Raw genomic sequence first — 24,015 nt, 5'->3', positions numbered from 1 at the left:
CGGTATTTGTACTGCGCCGCAACACAACGTGGGGTTGTAATCCTTCGGCGACTTCGTCCAACTCGTCTTATGTATTGCCCCTCTCACTGTAACGTGTGCGCAACCTATGGATGACATATGGAGAGGCACTGACGTCTGCAGCAACACGTTCGAAAGTCCATCCTTTTAGGATCAAACAGACCGCCCTTGCAACTTGCACTGCATTAACCCCTCAGGCATATGCCGCCCACCGCCACCGCCGACTGCTCGTCCAGCGTGTGCGACGTCATATGCCGTCCGCGCTTTTTGTATTCGTTTACCCTCTCTGCCGATGCAGTTTGAATAACGGTCGCTAGATGGCAGAGCCATACGTTCCTTAGCTTCATGTTGACGGAGTTCGGGAGTGATTCACGTAGGTTATGAATGTTATTGTCTTTGTGTGCATGACGATTCTCCGTAGGTCGTACTGCATTAACCCCTCAGGCATATGCCGTCCACCGCCACCGCCGACTGCTCGTCCAGCGTGTGCGACGTCATATGCCGTCCGCGCTTTTTGTATTCGTTTACCCTCTCAGCCGATGCAGTTTGAATAACGGTCGCTAGATGGCAGAGCCATACGTTCCTTAGCTTCATGTTGACGGAGTTCGGGAGTGATTCACGTAGGTTATGAATGTTGTTGTCTTTGTGTGCATGACGATTCTCCGTAGGTCGTACGCAATGGCTGGGCTGACGGAAGATGAAGTTCTGCAACTTTTGATGGAGAGTGATATTGAGGAAGACGAGTTTTCATTGTCTTCTGATGATTCTGCGGATGATGAATCTACTGTGCAGGATGCAGTCTCGCCTGACTGGAAGGAATGTGGCACTATTTCTGCACCTGCTGCATTTACATCGAAGCTCTCCACCATCCTGCACACCTATAAATCCCTCATCCGCCCTATCCTCTGTCACGCCCACCCTGCCTGGATCTCCGCTCCTCCTATCTTGTACAAATCCCTTCAGATCCTTGAACGCCATGCTCTTCGCCTCGCCTATCGCATCCGTCTCCCCTCCCCCACGTGGATCCTGTATGACCTTATTCCGTTCCCCCACCTCCTCCTTTCCCTCGAACAGATACGGATCCTCTACACCTCCCGTAAACTCGATCCTCCTCACCTGCTTGTCTCTCCCATCCTTTCCCGCCCCCGTCCGCTGCCGCGCCTGTATTTCCACGTCCCACCTGCTCTCCATCTCTCCACTCTCCTTACCCTCTCCCAAGGTGGCTTCCGCCAGCTCCCCCTCCCTGATGATGCCCTCCTCCCCTCCATCTACCCCTCCTACCAACTCTGATACTCTCCTCCCTCTTCCTGTGTTTGTTCCTATGCGCACCCTCTCTCCCTTCTCTCCCCCTTCCCTCCCTCCTCCCTTTCTCCCCCTCCTCCCCCGGGCTTCCCCTATCCCCCATACCTTCATTCCTCCCACCATCTCCTCTGCCATTGGCATCTTTGCTCTCCCCTTTCCCTCCCCCACCACCTTCTTCTCCTCTTGGCAGGTCCCCGGACTCGCACACGTTCAGTGGACATTCGCGCGCCGGCTATCATCGCCATCGTTTTAGTGTGTGTGCCGTCGTGTTTGTGCCTTGGTGTCTTTCGCTGCCCACGCTCCATTGTTCACGTGTCGTCTCCATCATCAGTGTCCGTGTGCAGTGCCAACAGTTTCTTTCGGTGTCTTCACGTGTGACCAGCTACGTGTTATTTGTTTGTGTCTACTGTTTTTTGCCCCCCGCTTTGTTCTGTATATTCTGTATCTCCATTGTTTTTCCTTTGTAGCACTTGTGGCTGAAGAGCAGCGTAGTGTGCTGCTGCCAGCCCACCTTATGTAAGGTGTTAAATAATAATAAAGAGAAAAAAAAATTACATCGAGTATAACTGAAGGTAGGCTAAAACTCCAAATTCCTGGTAATGCAGGGCCATAAGGTTATTTTGAATTGTTCTTTGACAATGAAATAATAGAAATGATTGTCAAAGAAACAATGTATGTGGCAGTAAAACCATTTATAAAATTACGCTTGTGATAAAGCAATTGGAAGCAAGATTTTAGAGAGCTTATGAGCCACGATGTAACGTATGTGTTGATGAACCCTTGTTGCTGTGGAAAGGGAGACTCTCTTGGAAGCAGTAAATACACTTTAAAGCAGCACACTTTGGGATGGTATTTTTCGAACTGTGTGACAAGAATGGGTATTTATGGAACTTTATTTTGTACACTGGAAGATATACTGATCTTAATTGTCAAATAACAAAGATGATGATCTACAGTCAAGAAAGGTGGTGTTAAATTTGTGTGAAACTTTGTTAGATGTAGGTGGATTTGTGTACGAGGGACAATTACTATTCAAGTCCTGACTTGTTCCAAAGACTTGTGGACAGGAATACTGATGCAGTAGCAACAGTTAAAACTTCTACGAAAGGAATGCCACATATTATAAATAGGAAGTTACAGAAAGGACAGATCATTGGTGCACAAAAGGGGAAACTGGTGGCTCTGAAATGGAAGGATAAAAGGGAGGTTACAATGCTAAAACAAAGCATGGTGCATCAACAGTATATGTGCAAAGAAGAGTAAAAGAGGGAGATGTGTAAGTGACCCAGATACCTCTCTGTGTTTCTGACTACAACCAGAACATGGGGGAAGTGGACTTGAAAGACCAATTACTGGAATCCTTCCTTGTGGAAAGAAAACAAAGCAAGGTTTGGTACAAAAAAACTTTTTAAGCATTTGTTGAATGTGGCTGTTTTAAATGCTTACGTATTGTATTGTCAGAATGGAAATAAGAAGGACCATTTAGAGTTTAGAGTGGAGCTCATAGAGGAGCTCACAACTAATTACCACCACAGTGCCATTGAACGGGAGCAAGGAAGACCTTCTGATGTTGTCAGTGACTGGCATCGACTTACTGGTAGACACTTCCCAGAAGAAAATCCTGCAACGAAAAACAGAAGAGTGGGCCTAAGGAGATGTGCTGTGTGCAACAAAACAGCAAATAAGAGAGACATCATCTAGATGCAAAACCTGCCCTGCAAACCCAGCATTTTGTATTGTGCGGTGCTTTGAACTTCATGACTCTCAAAAAACCTTCTAAACGGTTAATTTTTACAACATGATTAAACTTTTTGTGCCTAAAGTGATTTCGTCTATTTCATCCTTATACTTTTAAGTGATCACCTTAAATTTTTCAGAATTTTATTTCCAGTACTGTATTGGATATAGCATTTGCAGTATGGGAGGAACGCAGCACTCACAGACGTGCACAACAGATGTCACGCTGCAGATGCAGTCAGGTGGAGGGCAGCGTCGCGCTTGAGGGGTTAAGATGTCGCACTGCTTGTTCTTGGTTGAATACAACGTCCACAAATGACAACTGCCAACTGTGTACCTCACTAGAAAACAATGAGACAACGGCACTCACTTCCTTCTGATAGGTCACCTGACACTCTATCGCATAACACAGCGAACAGATGGCGAATGATTGTAATTGTTACCTACGCTGAAAGCGAAGATCTCAAGCCATGCAAAAGGACCACAAGCACTACCTATGCCAAAATTAAACATGCAGGACGTTGATACACTTGTTCCCCTAATTCTTTGAAACAGTATTTCTTTGTTCATTATCATTCTAAAATCTTATTGTTCAGGCACTTAATCTGGCAACTATTACGTCCAGCCACCTCTTTTGTTACCATTGACAACACAAGCAAACTCCCACACACAAATATGCAGGATAATTTTTTCCATGTGTACAAATTCTAGGTATTGATCGATGAGAGGATACGGAACAAAAAAGGTCTAATGAACTTATGTCAGGAAATGCACGGTTTCCATGCTAGGGATCATTTATTCAATCATACATTGTTACAGAGACGGCGGTATAATACGCGCTGTAGAATGCTGCCACAGATACAGCATGCATGGTTACCTCCTAGAAAGTGGTACTGTTCCTCATACGGCATGCCCTAGCGCCCTCTCGTGGCGTAGTAATTGGTAATGTTGTGTCCGATTCACTTCTCTTGCTGACTCGCCTTGTAGTGGATCTGATACAGCATTGCACACAATGGTTAAGTAATCGAATCGAGAGCTTGCCGACATGGTGTTTACTTACTGAAAGACAAACAGCAAAGGACGGCGGGCAGCTAGGTTGTATCAGGAGACCAATCCCCGCCGACAACAGCTACAGCATTCACTGTTTGCAAGTGTTTCGCTGTTTCAGACAGGGTCGCTTGAGGTAGCAGGAAATCTTGAATGACGTACCCGAAATGTTCGGACACCAGACTTGGAAGAAAATGTGATTAACACTGTGGAAGGCGATCGCCGTGTCAGTACCAGGCAGTTGGCCCGCTATTACAGGATAAGCCAAATGACCGTGTGTAATATTCTCCATGACAATTATTACTATCCTTATCACTTACGGTGTGTGCAGGGCTTACTAGCGACAGACTTTCCACACCAGGAGCAGTTTTGTCACTGATTTCTTCACCAGCCAACCATAATTCCGGAATTAGTGTCATCCATCATATTTACAGATGAGGCTGCTTTCACGCGGATGGTTTCCTCAAATTTCATAACAGTCATCTGTGGGATAGTATGCAGAGTCCCCATGGTATAGTGACAGCGAATCATCAGCATCAGTGCAGTCGGAATGTGTGGACCAGGATAATTGGCGACCGTGTTTTGGGACCAGTTTTCTTTCCACATCGTCTAACAGGCCAGAACTAACGATGTTTTTTACCGGTGGCTTTTGCCTCCCCTGTTGGAAAAAGCCTGATTCGAAGACTTATGTGGCTGCTACATGATGGTGCTCCAGCCCACTTCGCCGTTAACGTACGGACGCATTTCAATCGTGTCTTCCCTGGTCAATGGATCAGATGAGGGAATCCAGTTGCATGGGCTGCACATTCACCGGATCTCAATCCGTGCAATTTCTGGTTATGCGGCCATCTCAAAGGTATCGTGTATGCAGAGCCCATTGCAGATGTGGAGACAATGAAGCAGCGTATTCATGCTGCCTTTGGCACTGTTCGGATGCAGCCTGGCCGATGTGAATGTGTGAGACAGAACACTCTACGGCGCGTACACGCATGCGTTGAGTCACATGGAAATCATTTTCAACGCATACACTGTATAGTACAGCGCGTATTAGACCGCAGTCTCTGAAACAATGTATAGTTGAATAAATGGTCTCTATCAAGGAAACCATACGTTTCCGCACATAAGATCATTAGACCTTTATTGTTCCGTATCCTCTCATCGATCAATCCCTAGAGTTTGTACACGGTGGGAAAAATCACCTTGCATAGTGGTATACTTAACAGAAACTAGACCGAGCGAGGTGGCGCAGTGGTTAGACACTGGACTCGCATTCGGGAGGACGACGGTTCAATCCCGCGTCCGGCCATCCTGATTTAGGTTTTCCGTGATTTCCCTAAATCGCTCCAGGCAAATGCCGGGATGGTTCCTTTCAAAGGGCACGGCCGACTTCCTTCCCTAATCCGATGAGACCGATGACCTCGCTGTCTGGTCTCCTTCCCTAAAACAACCAACCAACCAACAGAAACTAAATTTCGTGGCATTACAGTCCATGTACGACATTGCCCTCCCATTCAAAAATTGCTTCATTTTCTGCGCAAGGTTTCATCGCATTGTAATACTGCTGAGGACCAATGATCAACAAAGCAGTTCCCGTTTCGTTAACAATTGCTGTGGAGGTCGAAGTCATCAATTCTCTAAGGTAACAACACCGCAGGTGTCACCATGAGACTGAGTTCATCGCACTCCCACCAGGAAAAATCCTTGACGGTGTTGGCAATCTGTCCCGGCTCATGTCTGTGGCGGTCAGACTAAATGGGCGCTCGTTTGCGGACGCGTACAGAGACAGCTACATTTTAGATAAAACACTTTCCGTAGCAGCGGTCCCAACGACATTTTGTACTGGCTGGAAGATTTCTTGGTAGTGTTGGTAGTGAGGCCGTAGCATATCATACTGGATGGTGAATCATCGATAGAAAAAGTAATTTCAAACCAGACCCAGGCAAGTATGTTGGGACCCTTGCTACTCATCTCGTATATTAATGACCTGGCAGACAATATTAACATCGTAGTAACCACGACTTTTTTCAGGTTATACGGTTATCTGTAATGAAGTATTGACTGAAAAAATTCGCACAAATATTCCGTCAGATGCTGAGAAGATATGAAATTCGTGCAAAGTTTGACTAATTGATTAACATGTTCATAAATCTAAAATTGGCTCTTCACAAAACGCAAAAACGTATTACAGAATGACTGTAATATAAACGAGTCACAAATGTAGTCTGTCAATTCATACATATAGCTCGGCTTAACAATTTTCAGGGATATGAAAAAGAATTATAACATGGACTCAGTCGTATGTAAGGCGGCTGGCAGAGTTCGGTTTACTAGCAGGACACTGTAACCATTCAAAGAAAGCTTGTAAAATAATTCTAGGATGTTGCTCAAGCGTGTGAGACCCACACAAGATTGGCCTAACAGAGGATGTTGAATGTATACAAGAAAAGGGCAGCACAAAAGGTCACATGTTCGATCCATGGGACAACGTAATGGAGATGCTGAAAAAGCTGAACTGGCAGCTATCTCACGAAATGCTACGTTCACCTTTTTTCGAATCAGTATAAAGTGACGAATCTAGGAATGTACTAAAACTGCCACATACCTATCCCGTACGGAAGGCGAATACTAAATTAATTACAGCACGCACAGAGGCATTAAAGCAATCAATACTCCCATGATCAACATAGAAAGGGGACGAGAATGAACCTTAATACTTAATAAAATGAGAAGTAGCCGCTTCCATTCGATGCGCAGTGGTATGCAAAGCTTGTATGCAGAGGTCAATTCGTGCAGCCAGATAGGTGAGATTCCCTTCTGTTTCCCTACATACACTGACACTCTACCAAACTGCGGTTTTTAGTGTAGGCCTTAGAGTGTTGAGTATCAGCTATTTTTCTGAGCTTACCCAGAATTTCCTAGAAAAGACAGGTGCTGACAGGTATGAATACTCTCTAACCAACCGTTTAATAACGCACGGTTACAAAAAATTGAAACGAATTCTATACAAAAGAATGTGAAAAACGTAGAGGCCGACCTCGGGGAATATAAGTTTGGTTACAGGGAAATGTAGGAACACGAGAGGCAATACTGACCCTCCGACTGAAGCCACTTCAAGGAAAGACGAACTTATATTTATTAGCATTCGTACATTTAGAGAAAGCTTTTGACAATGTTGGCTGGAGGTAGCAGCGATAAAATACAGGGAGCGAAAGGTTACTTACAACTTCAACAGACACTAGACTGTACTTGTAATAGTGGAAGGATATGAACGGGAAGGCGTTGTTGAGAAGGAAGTGAGACAGGGTTAGGGCTTATCGCCGATGTTGTTCAAGTTGTACAGAGAGCAATAAGTAAAGAGAACCAAGGAGAAATTGGAAAGGAAATTAAAATTCATGGAGAAGAAATAAAAACTTTGGTGTTTGCCGATTACATTGTAATTCTGTCAGGGACGTCAAATCGTTTGGAAGAGAAGTTGAACAGAATGGATAGTGTCTTAAAATATATAAAAAATTAATAAAAGTGAAACAACGGTAATGAAGTGTAATTGACTTGAAAATCAGGTGATGGTAAGGAAAATATGGATTAGGAAATGAGAAACTAGGTATAGTAAATGAGTTTTGTATTTGGAAATATAATCATCGATGATGACCGAACTAGACAGGATATAAAATGCGGACTGGCAATAGTAATAACAGTTTTCCTGAAAAAGAGGAATTTGTTAGCTTCTAATATCAATTTAAGAGTTAGGAAGTCTTTTCTGTAGGTGTTTGTCTGGACTGTAGTCTTACACTGAAGTGAAACATGGAGAATAAGGAGTTTATAACAAGAACAAAATAGAAGAATTTCAAACGATGTGCTATGGAATAAAGCTGTACATCAGATAGACAGATCGAATAACAAATGAGGAGGTAGCGAATCGAGCTGCGGAAAATAGAAGTTTATGGCACAACTTGAGCAAAACAAGGGATAGGTTGATAGGACACGTCCTGAGGCATCAAAGATTCGTTAGTTTGGTAAAGGATGGAAATGTGGGGGATAAAAATTGGAGAGAGAGACCAAGTCTTGAATGCAGTAAGCTGAGTGAAGTGAATGTAAGTTACAGAAGTTAGGCAGAGATGAAGAGGCTTGCTCAGGATAGACGAGCGTGGAGAGCTGCATCAAACCTGTCTTCAGACTGAAGGCAACAACAATAACAACAACAACGACGACGAATGAAGAATAGCCAATACCGCAAATAAAAATAGGAGTAATGATCATAGTCTCACCTTCGTAGCTCCAAACAGCGTAAACACAAGCTTCCAAAGGAGAGATGAAGAAGATCGGGCAGAGTTGCTGCGCACGGTTCAATCGCTCCCACGACGTAACTTGGTCCCCGGCGTCGCGACGCCTGCCCACCTCTGAGCTTCGTGCGTATGCGCGTTATCGCCATCGGATAACGCTGTTCCCCACTTTTCCATACGCTGTTGATTTGAAACTACGCTCGGCGATGGAGGTCAGTTCAGACCACTGTCGGGAGGGCTAGCTACACTGCGCAACAGAATTAAAGCACCACTTTTTCGAAGACCCGCAACTGCCTCCCATTAAGACGCATAAGATTGAAATTGGCTCAAAAATGCCTAAAAACTTCCTCTATAATGGTGCAAAAGTGTAGCGCCCTCTGACGTCACCCTTGGACTCGGCGACGCTCCAAACACCAACATGTTGACACATGCCAAAAAAGGCCACGGCTCGGAGCTTCACGTGAGCTGTAAAGTGGGTTAGTGTTGTCACACTGTCACCAAATTATGCCACAATTCTGTCCAACGACACCGTGGACGCGTCACACGTCACACCCACATTTTACCGTTTTTTTTTTTTTTTGACGTCTCTGCGATGGAATTCAGAAAAGCGACACCCAGCGTTGAAATCACGCAGTTTTCTTATGGGTGACCGAGAAAAACATTTCAGGCACACCGGCGCGGCCTCAGATAGTGGCATAAAGGGCGTCAATGAAACCACGTCTTTCCCTGAGGTTGAGATTCCTACACATTTTGCGGCTGGAAACATCAGTTTGTAGTGCGATGAGAAACAGTAAGATTTTATTGACAGCCTTGGAGACAACCCTCGGACATTTCAAGACTTCTCTAAGGCCTTGTGGGTTGCATCCCCATTAAACGTATCTGACCACTTTGGAAGGCACCGCGGCCACAATTTTTGCTCTTGTATAGGTTGGTACCACTGGGGATCATTCAAAATCATTCGACGAAATTTGAACGTGATTCGAAGCAGCAAAGGATACTTCTACTTTTTCATCCCTCCTGTTTTCCGCCTTGCTGTTGCATGATCACGAGGGTGTGCAACATTAACATGTGCGTGAATAAAACGCCAAGGGTTCCCTTTAAGATTTCTTAGTTCTCCCACACCCTCTGTGCTACTCACGCAACTGTGTTGAGCACAGAAGTGTAGCTTCAGAAATTTTGACACCAAATCAGCGTGGTGGCTGCTACAGAGACTGAGGGTGAGGCAACCCTTTCCATACCACTTGGGTGGAGTTTGCCTGCCTTCAGGCGCTAGAGCAGCCGGAAGCCTGAATTGGTATCGAAATTTCTGACAGGTACTTTTGTAACTTGCTCAACGAAGTAGCGTGCGTCGCACCGATGTTGCCATTCTGCCGTTTTATTCACGCACATGTTAATGTTGCACTCCTGCGTAATCACGCCACAGGAGGGCGTAAAGCAGTAGGGCTGAAAAACGATAAGTACCCTTTGATGCTTTGGGTGATGTTGAAATTTCGTCGAATGGTGTTGAACAGTCCCTGGCGGTTCCAGCCCATACACGAGAGCAAAACTTGCGGTCACGCTGCACTCCAAAGGGGTGCGATCACGTACAGTATAGATGCAGCCCCATATGTCCTTAGCGAAGGGTTGAAGCGTCAGAGGGCGGCAGCATTGTCTCCCCGTTGCTCACCACACTGCAAACTGTCGTTTTCAACCGCGAAATGTTGGGGAATCAACTCCCCAGGAAAGAGGTGGTTTCATTCAAGACCTTTAGCCACGCCATGAGGCCTTTTCGTATCTATTCTCAGCGGCGGTATGCCTGAAATGTTTTCCTCGGCCACCCACCAGAAAACCGCGTGATTTTAACGCTGGGTGTCGCAGTTCTGACCTCCATCGCAGAGACGTCAAAATAAGGGGTGAAATGCAGGTAAGAGAGGCTGTGACAACTTTCTCATCGTGTGACGTGTCCAAGGCGTCGTTGTACGCAATTGCGGTGTAATTTGGTGCCAATGTGACAACACTAACCCACCTTACAGCTCAGTTGAACTTACGAGCTGTGACTTTTTATCGCATGCTCGATACCTTGCTGTTTGGAGCGTCGCCGAGTGCATGGGTAACGTGCAGAGCGACATGCTCTTGCAGCATTAAAGTGAAGGTCGTAGACAACTTTAAACCAAATTTCAAAACGATGCGTCGCAATGGGAGACAGCTGCGGGGCTTTGGAAAAGTGGTCCTTCAGTTTTGTTGCGCAGTGTATAACTGAACTTCAGTATTACCTGTGCGGGGCAGAGGTCTGAATGTTCTTGCACCACTGATCGGTTCCCAGTTGCTTGATGAGGGCTCTTGCAGCTCAGTCGACGACGCCTCTAGACCCACTCCTTAGCATAGTTACATACACTTCTTAGCCAAAACATTATGACCACCTACTTCATCGCGTGTTGCGAAGAACCTAACGGTGTTCCGAAAGGATAGGCTAAACACAGTTGGCGGAGGCGTGTTTGTTGTTGTCAGATGTACCGGTAGTTTAACTTGTCGCGAAACTGAAGAAGATACTTCCTGTGAGTTAGTATGGGCAGAGGTCATTGTTGGCAACCGGAAAAAAATAATTGGATCCTTTTACTGACCTCCCAATTCAGATGATACAGTTGCTGAAAGGTTCAAAGAAAACTTGAGTTTGATTTCAAACATGTACCCGACTCATACGATAACAGTTGGTGGTGACTTTAATTTACCCTCGATATGTTGGCGAAAATACATGTTTAATTTCGGAGGTACGCAGAAAATATCACCTGAAATTATGCTAAACGCATTCTCTGAAAATAGCTCATGAGCCCACGCGAATAGTAAACGTTTGTGAAAACACACTTGACCTCTTAGCAACAAATAGTCCTGAGTTAATAAAGAGCATCAAAGCCGATTCAGGGATGAGTGAACACAGGGTTGTCGTAGCGAAATTGAATATTGTAATCCCCAAATCCCCGAAAAATAAGCGAAAAATATACCTATTCAAAAAAGCAGATAAAAATTCACTTGACGCCTTCCTGAGAGACAATCTCCACTCATTCCAAATTAATAATATATGTGTAGACCAGATGTGGCTTAAGTTCAAAGAAATAGTATCGGCAGCAATTGAGAGAATTAGACCAAATAAATTAACAAACGACGGAGCTGATCCTCCTTGGTACACAAAACGAGTTAGAACTGTTGCAGAAACAACGAAACAAACATGCCAAATTTAAAAAGAAGCAGAATCCCCAAGATTGGCAATCTTTTATAGAAGCTCGAAATTTAGTGCGGACTTCAATGCGAGATATTTATAACACTTTCGACAACGAAACTTTGTCTCGAAACCTGGCAGAAAATCCAAAGAGATTCTGGTCGTATGTGAAGTATGTTACTGGCAAGAAACAATCAATGCCTTCTCTGCGCGATAACAATGGGGATATTATCGAAGACAGTACTGCCAAAGCAGAGTTACTAAACACAGCCTTCCAAAATGCCTTCACAAAAGAAGACGAAGTAAATATTCCAGAATTCGAATCGAGAACAGCTGCCATCTTGAGTAACGTAAAAGTAAATATCCTCGGAGTAGTGAAGCAATTTAAATCACTTAATAAAAGGAAGTCTTCTGGTTCACACTGTGTACCAATTAGGTTCCTTTCGGAGTATGCTGATGCATTAGCTCCATACTTAACAATCATATACAACCCCTTTCTTGACGAAAGATCTGTATCCAAAGACTGGAAAGTTGCTCAGGTCATACCAATATTAAAGTAAGGTAGTAGGAGTAATCCACTAAATTACAGGCCCATATCGTTAACGTCGATATGCAGCACGATTTTGAAACTTTTATTGTGTTCGAACATAATGAATTACCTCTAAGAAAACGATCTATCGACACGCAGTCAACATGGGTTTAGAAAACATCGTTCCTGTGAAACACAACTAGCTCTTTATTCACACGAAGTGTTGAGTGCTATTGACAAGGGATTTCATTTCAGATCGATTCCGTATTTCTGGATTTCCGGAAGGCTTTTGACACTGTACCACACAAGCGGTTCGTAGTGAAATTGCGTGCTTATAGAATATCGTCTCAGTTATGTGAGTGGATTTGCGATTTCCTGTCAGAGAGGTCACAGTTCGTAGTAACTGACGCAAAGTCATCGAGTAAAACAGAAGTGATTTCTGGCGTTCCCCAAGGTAGTGTTATAGGCCCTTTGATATTCCTTATCTATATAAACGATCTGGGAGACAATCTGAGCAGCCGTCATCGGTTGTTTGCAGTTGACGCTGTCGTTTATCGACTAATAAAGTCGTCAGAAGATCAAAACAAACTGCAAAACGGTTTAGAAAAAATATCTGAATGGTGCGAAAAGTGGCAGTTGTCCCTAAATAACGAAATGTGTGAGGTCATCCACATGAGTGTCAAAAGGAACTCGTTAAACTTCGGTTACACGATAAATCAGTCTGATCTAAAAGCCGTAATTTCAATTAAATACTTAGATATTACAATTACGAACAACTTAAATTGAAAGAAACACATAGAAAATGTTGTGGAGAAGACTAACCTAAGACTGAGTTTTACTGGCAGGACACTTAGAAAATGTAACAGACCAACTAAGGAGAGTGCCTACATTACGCTTGTCCGTCCTCTTTTAGAATACTGATGCGCGGTGTGGGATCCTTACCAGATAGGACTGACGGAGTACATCGAAAAAGTTCAAAGAAGGGCAGTACTTTTTGTATTATCGCGAAATGTGGGAGAGATTGTCACAGAAATGATACAGGATTTGGGCTGGACATCATTAAAAGAAAGGCCCTTTTCGTTGCGACGGAATCTTCTCACGATATTCCAGTCACCGACTTTCTCCTCTGAATGCGAAAATATTTTGTTGACACCGACCTGCATAGGGAGGAACGATCACCACGATGCAATAAGGGAAATCAGAGCTCGCACGGAAAGATATAGGTGTTCATTCTTTCCGCACGCTATATGAGATTGGAATAATAGAGAATTGTGAAGGTGGTTCGATGAACCCTCTGCCAGGCACTTAAATTTTATTTGCACCGTATCCATGTAGATGTAGATGTAGACCTTTTGAACGAAATACAACAGCGATTCTGCGTGGCATGGATTTCGACAAGCGCTTGGGAGGATTCCGGAAATATGTAGTACCAAATGCTTACGCAAATGCCAAGCAATTCTCGTAAATTACGAGCGGATGGTTTGTGAGCGCGAAACTTACGCCTGATAGCTTCACAGAAAGTGTTCCGCCGGCTTCAGATGAGGACAGGACAGTTTCATGACCAAGACAACGTGTGTTCACTGTCATATTCCGCAAATCATCATAGCACGATTCTGTTCTTCTGGAAGATACTATCGCCGTCGGATAAGACATCAAGCATGAAGGGATGCAGGTGGTTTACAGTAGTGTTCACGTAGCCCTCAGCTGCCATGGTGGACTACTACCGCAGGTGCCATGGAACCATAAGTGAACGTCCACCATAGCCCCAGCACACTGCATCCGTGCCTCGGTGCACGTTTGTAGCACCCCTTCGACTATGTCGTCGTATCTGGAAATGAACACCGACCTGGGTACCAGAAAACGTGATTCGTCCGAAGAGATGACACGTTTGCACTGACCCACGGTCAAGTCTCGCTGATCCCATCCTCACAGCAGTTATAATTGACGGCCTCGTTGGTTCAGCTTAATTAGACGTATGGACGGTCTACTGCGGAGCGCCGTGTTCAACGGCGTGGTCTGAGCAGTGTGCCTGAAGCAGTATCGTACTCTGTCGTCAGATAGGCCTATCCTCGTTTACAGAGCGGGGAAGCCTGCGACGTTCACGTTCTTTGATATGGCGTGCACGTTCAACTCCTTGTTGCCTACACCTTATCATCCTTCAACCACTTTCTACAGATGGTTTTGGTTTATCTGTGTTTTTGTGATATCCAGTACTACATTAGTGAAATGACGTATTCTGTAAGAGTAACATGCGCTGTCAAGATCATTTTGTGACTGAAGTTGATGTGATCCCTACACGATTCTTCACACACTATGCGAAAGAAATCTCTCTTATTCTAGCAGGAGTTTATCGCAGATCGCTCGAGAAATGAAGCGCTTGATGTAACAATAATATATTCACGTCTCTACCGTTTTCAGAAAGGGTCGTGAGACAGATATAAGTGTCAGCCTACATTACTAACATCAATCTACACTACTGGCCATTAAAATTGGTACACCAAGAAGAAATGCAGATGATAAACGGGTATTCATTGGACAAATATATTACACTACAACTGACATGTGATTACATTTTCACGCAATTTGGGTGCAGAAAACCTGAGAAATCAGTACCCAGAACAACCACCTCTGGCCGTAATAACGGCCTTAATACGCCTGGGCATTGAGTCAAACAGAGCTTGGATGCCGTGTACAGGTACAGCTGCCCTTGCAGCTTCAACACGATACCACAGCTCATCAAGAGTAGTGACTGGCGTATTGTGACGAGCCAGTTGCTCGGCCACCATTGACCAGACGTTTTCAATTGGTGGGAGATCTGGAGAATGTGCTGGCCAGGACAGCAGTCGAACGTTTTCTGTATCCAGAAAGGCCCATACAGGACCTGCAACATGCTGTCGTGCATTATCATGCTGAAATGTAGGGTTTCGCAGGGATCGAATGAAGGTGGTGGTGGTGGTGAGTGTTTAACGTCCCGTCGACAACGAGGTCATTAGAGACGGAGCGTAAGCTCGGGTTAAGGAAGGATTGGGAAGGAAATCGGCCGTGCCCTTTCAAAGGAACCATCCCGGCATTTGCCTGAAACGATTTAGGGAAATCACGGAAAACCTAAATCAGGATGGCCGGAGACGGGATTGAACCGTCGTCCTCCCGAATGCGAGTCCAGTGTGCTAACCACTGCGCCACCTCGCTCGGTCGAATGAAGGGTAGAGCCACGGGTCGTAACACATCTCAAATGTAACTTCCACTGCTCAAAGTGCCGTCAATGCGAACAAGAGGTAACCGAGACGTGTAACCAATGTCACCCCATACAAACACGCCGGGTGATACGCCAGTATGGCGATGACGAATACACGCTTCCAATGTGCGTTCACCGCAACGTCGCCAAACACGGTGCAGCCATCATGATGCTGTAAACAGAACCTGGATTCATCCGAAAAAATGACGTTTTGCCATTCGTGCACCCAGGTTCGTCGTTGAGTACACCATCGCTGGCGCTCCTGTCTGTAAGCGTCAAGGGTAACCGCAGCCGTGGTCTCCGAGCTGATAGTGCATGCTGCTGCAGACGTCGTCGAACTGTTCGTGCAGATGGTGGTTGTCTTGCAAACGTCCCCATCTATTGAATCGGGGTTCGAGACGTGGCTGCACGATTCGTGACAGCCATGCGAATAAGATGCCTGCCATCTCGACTGCTAGTGATACGAGGCCGTTGGGATCCAGTACGGCGTTACGTATTACCCTCCTGAACCCACTGATTCCATATTCTGCTAACAGTCATTGGATCTCGACCAACGCGAGCAGCAATATCGCGATACGATAAACCGCAATCGCGATAGGCTACAATCGGACCTTTATCAAAGTCGGAAATGTGATGGTACGCGTTTCTCCTCCTTACACGAGGCATCAAAACAACGTTTCACCAGGCAACGCCAGTCAACTGCTGTTTGTATATGAGAAATCGGTTGGAAACTTTCCTCATGTCAGCACGTTGTAGATGTCGCCACCGGCGCCAACCTTGTGTGAATGCTCTGAAAAGCTAATCATTTGCCTATCACAGCATCTTCTTCCTGTCGATTAAATTTCGCGTCTGTAGCACGTTATCTTCGTGGTGTAGCAATTTTAATGGCCAGTAGTGTATTTTAGGATTCCGGAAAACATTTCATACTCTGATTTCATGAATTTTTTTAATACAGAAGACCTCTCTAAGAATCAATATAGATTCCGCAAACCACGATCTTGTGAACCCCGCTGACTCTTCGCCAACCAGTACCAGAAAGCAGTAGATACCAGTGACCAGGCTGGTGCCGTATTCTTCGATTTCCACGAGGCCTGGATGAACTACAGTCCAGAACTCTTAACTTATCCATTTTCATAACGAAATACAAAAAAGAAAGAGAATGAGTAGCTACTCGTTATTTCTCTTGTATTATTGCGTAAATTGTATTGAACTCTGAATTAATATGCGGTGGCGAATATTTCGTGCATTGTGATCACGAAACAGACTTAGTTTTTGCGTGTCTTAGATGACTATTTAGCTTGGGGATTTTGCTACCACTCTCCTAATGCTCCTAAAGGAAATTTGCTGCATTTCCTGTTTATATTATAATTGGTTATTGTAGGACCAATCTCCGTATGTTTGAGATTTACTTTCTTGAAAAAAACATTATTCAACAGAATTCTCTGATGACATCTACACTAATTACTGCCGTTTGAAAGTGCCCTTTTTATTAATTGTTGATTTTCTTTTGTATAATATTTCTGTTTATTTTGTTAATTCGTACTTCTAGTCAATCCACAGACTATCTGACTGTAGGATCGTAATTACAGGTTATTATTTTCAGCACGTTAACTGTTGGGCTGAAAGCAGACGTGTGCGGCTCGACCCTATGACATTATCGAGCTATTCATTTTAAACAGAGCCGTACATAGCCCAGTTATCTAAAGTGCGAGCAACATCTGGCAAAGTCGCAGTTGGTTTGCCCATATGGGACGCTGGTTAAAGAAGCTTCTTATCAGAACAGCCATCAGGTAACGTCCCATATTCCTATACTCGAATTAATTCCTGCCCACTGACGTTTCGTCTTTTGTGACGATACAATGGTTTCTAAGCTGTATCATCAATAATTTTCCGCCCCACTACACATGAAAAGTATACGTGAATAAATTTAGCAATATTATAAAATTTGCATATGTCATTCTTTAAAATATGTTTTATTTCTTGTATTTCATGTTCTTCAAGTGGGGCTTGGCGGAGGCGGGAGCGGAAAAACGAATCTTCAGGCCCAGACGAGAAAACCATCACAGGACCCTATCGACAAAGAATCGACATCCGTGTGCCAAGATACCCCGAAGCAACTCACCAGACACTGTGCTAACAATGAGGACAAAGGAATAAAATTTATTAAGAACTGTAAAATCGCGAAAGCTACTAACTTCAAGTTCATCCTTAGCCATGCTTAGGTAATAACTATTCAGCAACTGAAATAATGTTTTAGTCGTCGCAATCTTGCCTCTGTGCAAAAAAAAAAAGTGTGAAAAGTTATTCAAATATTTTAATTGCCTCTTGAGGACCAGTTTTCGGAATAATTGTGATTACGCGACGGTTTACATTGTCTTGAAGCTCCTGTAATGATTCGTCACTGTAGGTCAAGGGTACAATTATCATCCAGAGAATACTAGTGTCAGAATCGTGAATAATCTATTTTCAAAAACTTGATAGACGACTTTCTCTTGCTTTAACGCTTGTCTTTTACTGTTTGTTGGCTTTTTCGAATGGACGTGCAAAGAAAAAGGTTCTGTATTCAATGTCGTAATATACTTGGTAATTAGAAATGCATTTTATTTCATTCGTTTTCATAATTATTATGATCTTATCCTGATGATTGTGAACTATCTATGTTTCCTGCTGATTAGGCCGTTTGAAATGAACAGCTTGGTGATGCGACGATCGCACACCAACAGCGCACTGTTGAACGTACATTTTACGTTGTCACAAGTCGAGCCTGCACCATAATTTTCCTATTATGAAATCCCATTATCATTGCTATTATTTGTTACACTGCAGTTCAATATTACTACGGTCCTGCGTCATCAAGCTTTTCTGCTCTCCAACGACGAATCTGCGCCAGACTTTTGAAAGAATTTGAGAATCTCAAGTAACGTGACATTATTCAACGCAATAGGAATTTCAGTTTTATCATTAAAAAAAATTCTGCGTATGCTTGTCAGGCAAATCACGGAAAACCTAAATCACGACGGCCGGACGCGGGTTTGAACCGTCGTCCTCCTGAATGCGAATCCACGTCATTCTGAGAATGATTTATTATAATTATTGTTATCTCATGTGAGCGCGCTCTCTCAGGAGGAATTTGTTATCGTAAATAACTCAAATTATCCATGAAACACGTTTGTATTATGCTGTTTCAATGTAACCGAGCACTGAAAATTTATCAAAGATACTTCACCATTATACTTAAATGTCAGTTAATAACGCATCAGCCACATAAACCTTCAAGAGATACTATGACAACTAAGATAGTAGACTATTTTCAAATAACAAGGTGCTAACTTAATGGCAAACGTCGGTCTTCTGGAGTCAAAAGTGTAAGTTCGCATCTCCCCACATGCAAATCTTTTTTCATGTTAGCATTGTTAACACATTGTGGGACCTTGTTATGAATGTAATACAATTATGTTCTGTAATATTTGATGTTACTTACATTTCTGTCTGATTACAGAACGAAGGATGAAATAAACGTTTAGCGATTTCCAAGTGTGTGGTTAGGCAGGAACCTAAGAGGACAGCTTAAATGGCTGCGACTGAAACGAGCAGCAATAAAATTCATTTTCTCCCTTCTCACAAACATTTGGCTTTTTATTTTTGAATGTGTGGTGACTTCCGAGTTTGTGATAAGGCAGGAACTTAAGAAGAAAGCTTAAATTGCTGCGAGTAAATGTAAGCCAGATCTAAAAATCCATGTTCTTCCTTGTCACAAAGTCATAGCAGTTTCTGCGATCATCGATATTGCGCGTGACGTCAAAATGACGTCACGTTTGCAGGAAATGAGAAATGAGCATTACACGTAGCGCTGAGCTCAAGTCAGCAAGGTTACTAATAGTGATGGCTGTTATGCATTACGATAAGTGAGCTATTAATGCTGATTTATTGTAGTGCAACGGAAGAAGGGTAACAATATCCTACGTTTTTAAGTTAACAGCATTTCATATGATTAACTGCATCGGGTAAAGTGTGTTTATGTTTCGAGGATGGATTGTGCTTAACAGAAAACTGATATTTGAAGATTCAGAGAGTGCAGATTACGTCAGGCCCGCACGAAGTGAAAGTCTGAAGAAAGAAATCTTAAGCCCTCGACGATCGAACTCGAGAATTCGACTTGCGAAGTTATTGAAAAACATCTTCTGAACGATATTGTGGTAAGCACCTGGCGTTCGAGATAATTGTTACAGAAGGAAAAGCTCGCTAGTGTCAGCGTATTACATCCTGCTCCACTGTATTTACTAGAAGACTGGACATTAGAGAAGCTGGTGAATGAAAGCGGTTATAAACGAAGACATGGAAGCCCCGATGTCACCAAACAGTTTTGTGTTATGGAGATTATCCGCTCAGGAAATACGTTACCACACCAAACTAGATCATACAAACCGTATTCTGAAGATGTGCTGTGCGCCGATGGGGTGGACGGCTATTAAGGCAAAACAGTCGTTGGTGGGCAAACTCTAGGGAACCTGATGCACCTCAGATCTATCAAGTTTTACCTAGGCTATCAGGGTTCTGTCTGGGTGGACTGTATATATCTCTAGCCGTTCGCGGTAATACTGTGGAACCTCACAGATACAAAAACAAATCTCTAAACAGTATGCGTCTTTAGAGATCATCAACATCCAACGAACTAAGGTGGTTCGATAGAATGTTCCTCCTGAAGTTTTATTACGAGAACCGAACCTTGATAACTCAGAATGTCTTTATTGTGATAAATCGAAGACGAGTAGTTCGAGAAAGTATCCTCATTTTTCATCAAAAAAGCTGGAAACTATTCTTGGAACTGTGAATTCGTTCAAACAACTTCGCAACGGAACGCTTTTGATTGAAACTGCTACGTCTCGCCAAGCGGATACACTTCCAAGCTTCAAAATTTTGGTCAGTATGCTGATGGAGCAGAAAAGCACAACACCCAAGGGGGCCCACGTTTCTTTCGTGAGTTTGTGAGTGGTGAACACGGGGCCCCGAGCTATTGTGGCCCTTTATTGCTTCTCGGGCCGTATTCCTTTCCCTGTGCCCCTCCTTCCCTGTCCTCGTTGCTTCCCCTCTGCCTCCTCTTTACGCTCTCTTGGCGTCCTTGTTTACATTGGTCTGGCTATCCTCCTGGTTTCTGCTATTTCTTACGGTTTGGTTCCTCTTGTTTTGTCCACCTGTCACCTTACTTAGCGTCTTCGGCGTGTGGTTTTACCACCACTTTCATCTTTTACTCGACCCTGTTGTCCTTTTAACGCTATATATCCAGCAGTGTAGTTAGTCCGTGTGGTGGGGTCATTATGTATCCTTCTGATTGAGCCATCTGACTTGAAATACGTGATCTGCTATCCCTGTATATTATACCTAGGACTGGTCGCCTGTCATTCTGGAGCATCACGGCTCCCAGTAACAGCCACCATGCCAAATGGCCCTTGCTGTCTCGGGGTAGCACCCATAAGGAGAACTCCGATCAGAGTGTGTGGTATCAGAGCAGAATACTTTGCGTATGAGATGTATTTAACTCCAAAAAGTGGCTGTTCTTCTACAACCATCTCTTTAGTTGAGAAAGGATCCTTTAATAGTACTTCTTATGACCCTGCATCCTTCCCTTCCCTGGCTACCACCTGGGAAGAGGGGCAGGCTGTGTCGGGGTAGCACCCATAAGGAGAACTCCGATCAGAGTGGGTGGTATCAGAGCAGAATACTTTGCGTATGAGATGTATTGAGCTCCACTGTAGATGATTACTAACACCAGAGAGATAGCCTTGAGAATCTGTGATTGGGAATTTTTAAGAGCTATGAAAATACTTGTAACATTTAAAACGAAAAACGTGAGACGGGTGCAATACATAACTAATGCATGAGTAGTTCATCCTCTTGGTATCGCACTACTTACTGACTGATGCTGAATAGTTAATCGCCGGCCGGAGTGGCCGAGCGGTTCTAGGCGCTACAATCTACATCTACGCCGGCCGGTGTGGCCGAGCGGTTCTAGGCGCTACGGTCGCAGGTTCGAATCCTGCCTCGGGCATTGATGTGTGTGATGTCCTTAGGTTAGTTAGGTTTAAGTAGTTCTAAGTTCTAGGGGACTTATGACCTTAGATGTTAAGTCCCATAGTGCTCAGAGCCATTTGAACCATTTCTACATCCACACTGTAGACCGAGCGAGGTGGCGCAGTGGTTAGACACTGGACTCGCATTCGGGAGGACGACGGTTCAATCCCGCGTCCGGCCATCCTGATTTAGGTTTTCCGTGATTTCCCTAAATCGCTCCAGGCAAATGCCGGGATGGTTCCTTTCAAAGGGCACGGCCGACTTCCTTCCCCATCCTTCCCTAATCCGATGAGACCGATGACCTCGCTGTCTGGTCTCCTTCCCCAAACCAACCAACCAACCACACTGTAGATGAAAACTACTTCTGACAACCAGTCAGCATCCCTTTGTGACTGGATCATCTTGGTGACATGCCGGTGTCCATTACTCCACACCAGTCCGAATATGGCTCAGGGTGTCAGTTTCTGTAAGAACGTTATCCTTCAAACTTATGAGCAACTCCAGGCCAGTCTGGAACAGCGAGGTATCCATTTTGTTTGGCATCTTCAACAAGGTCGTAGGAACTATTACCTCACTACCATCGCCTTTATTTTGGCATTTGAAGATGATGCCCTCCCAGACAAGGTAAGCATTAATATTCATCAGTGTGACATGAAGCCATACATACCACCGCTCACGAAGCGTTTTTGGTGTTTGCGTTTCTTCCCACTGTACAGCAGACCTGCTATGCAGTGAATGCGGGTGTTCATTTCATCAGAAGAGCTGCTGTTTTCCACCGCCTGTATGCATTAATTGTCACCACTATCACTCTCCACACTCGCCAGACTGCCAGGTTTTTAAAAAGGAAAGAAAAGAAAAGATACAGGAGTGTAAGTCACTTGATGGTTTATCCTACACTGAGGCACATCAGAAATATGATCGTCTTCATCTTATGTCTATGACATCTAACTTTGCCTCTGTTACATCCTCCTCCTCATTCCATTCCCGCCCTCCCTTCCTCTCCCCCTCCCTTGCAGTTTCCATGCCTTCCCCTCTGGGTGCCGATCTCCCTACCTGGCTGGAGAAGTGATACCGCTCCCTCCTGGAGCCCCTTCCCCTTGCATCTCCCAAACTGGAGGCCTGCTGTACACATCAGTCATGGGGCCAAAAGTCCGTGTGCTGCAAGGTAGCCCACTCTCTCTTAGTTCCAGGTCTCTCAGAAGCCTTTTCTGCGCCCCACCCTCTTTGACCTACAAAAGAGATGAAGGAGAAACATAAATCCCAGGACAAGGGTCCTCCTCTTCCCACAGTGTTGCTGACTCCCCCCTCGCAACTGAGTCTGATCTCTTGTTTATGATGTCGCCCCATCCTTGGTGATGGATGATGACCCAGCAGCGTGACAGCCTTGAGCCCATTCACCTACCATTTGGATCCTTCTTCTGTGCCTATTCAATAGAATTCTAAGGAATACTACCATCAAATTCTGGAGTTGCAATCCCTTATTTCCTTTTATTCCACAGCTTGTATCTTTCTACAGGAATGTCATTATCAGCTGCTCACTTACCATCCCTTTGTGGATTCCGTGCTTTATGCCAGAACTGTGTTGGCCCTTTGAAGGATTCCAGTGGCGTTACCATGTTGGTCCATGTTGTTAGTACATAGATGCCCTTTCATATCACATTGGAAGCCCACTTACGCTTGCTAGCCAAGCTGTCTTCCTTCAGTAACTCCCCCCTCCCTTCCTTGTCATTGGGGATTTTAATGTCCATCACCCTTTGTGGGTCAGTGCTCTTTCAGTAGCTTGAGTTGCTTCATAGACCAGTTTCTTGCAGACCTGTGCCTTCTTCGTGGTTGCTCTCCTATCCATTTTAGTGCCACTTATGGCACTTCCTCTCCCAATGATCTTTCACTCACTTCCTCTCCCCTTCACCCTTCGTTACACTGGTCATCGCATGATGATCTCTGCAATAGGGACCAATTCTGGTTGATTCTCTCATCTCCTCTCCTCCCCTTGGCCAGGTTACTTTCTAGGCTTTCCATCATGCTGATTGACCTCAGTGTATCTCCCAGGCCATGTTTTCCTCCTCTTTGTCAGGTTGTATTGATTAAGTCGGCTCTGACGTGTTTGATACGATTATCTGCGCCGCTGGCATTGTCAACGCCCGCTCAACAGACTCCTTTCGCCAGTGGCCAATTGCATGGTGGAGAATAGCCACTGCCATCACCATCACCGGTCTTATTACTTTTGAAGGCCTTCACACCAAAGCCTGTCACTTAATCAAACAGAGCAAGTGTATGTTTTACGAAAGTTTTGTCTTCTCCCTACACTTCTCCACCCTTCGTCCAGGTGCGGTCTATGCTCGCACCCTCCAAGATTGCCAATGGCTGTATTCCATCCCAGGCCTTGTCCTCCCAGGTGACCTTTGTACATATCTGTCAGTTCTTGCAGAACAGCTCGCGACCCAGTCTGCAATGGTATTAGCGTCAGCTGCCTATCCTTCTCCAGAAACAGTGGGCCGAAACTTCCCACATACGTTCTATCTCTTTTCAAGCGGAATCCAACAATGTGCCTTTTACTGAATGAGGGACCTTTGCTTTATTAAATGATCCTCTCTCACCCGAGTTT

The 24,015-nt window shown here is 44.5% G+C and overlaps 1 long non-coding RNA gene across 1 annotated transcript in view; it reads left to right on the top strand.

Moving 5' to 3' along the window:
- LOC126259751 (uncharacterized) overlaps positions 1 to 17,465 on the top strand; it is a 225,486-nt gene extending 208,021 nt beyond the window's left edge. Inside the window, exons 2-3 of the long non-coding RNA XR_007546558.1 lie at positions 16,945 to 17,131; positions 17,343 to 17,465. This is a non-coding gene — a long non-coding RNA (uncharacterized LOC126259751). The remainder of the gene's footprint in view (positions 1 to 16,944; positions 17,132 to 17,342) is intronic.
- The last annotated feature ends 6,550 nt before the right edge of the window (positions 17,466 to 24,015 follow it).

Source organism: Schistocerca nitens, chromosome 5 (genome assembly GCF_023898315.1).
Source record: "Schistocerca nitens isolate TAMUIC-IGC-003100 chromosome 5, iqSchNite1.1, whole genome shotgun sequence".
NCBI classification, from domain to species: Eukaryota; Metazoa; Arthropoda; class Insecta; order Orthoptera; family Acrididae; genus Schistocerca; species Schistocerca nitens.
Note: the sequence above shows the minus strand (reverse complement) of the source record. Positions and strands in the feature narration are given on the sequence as shown.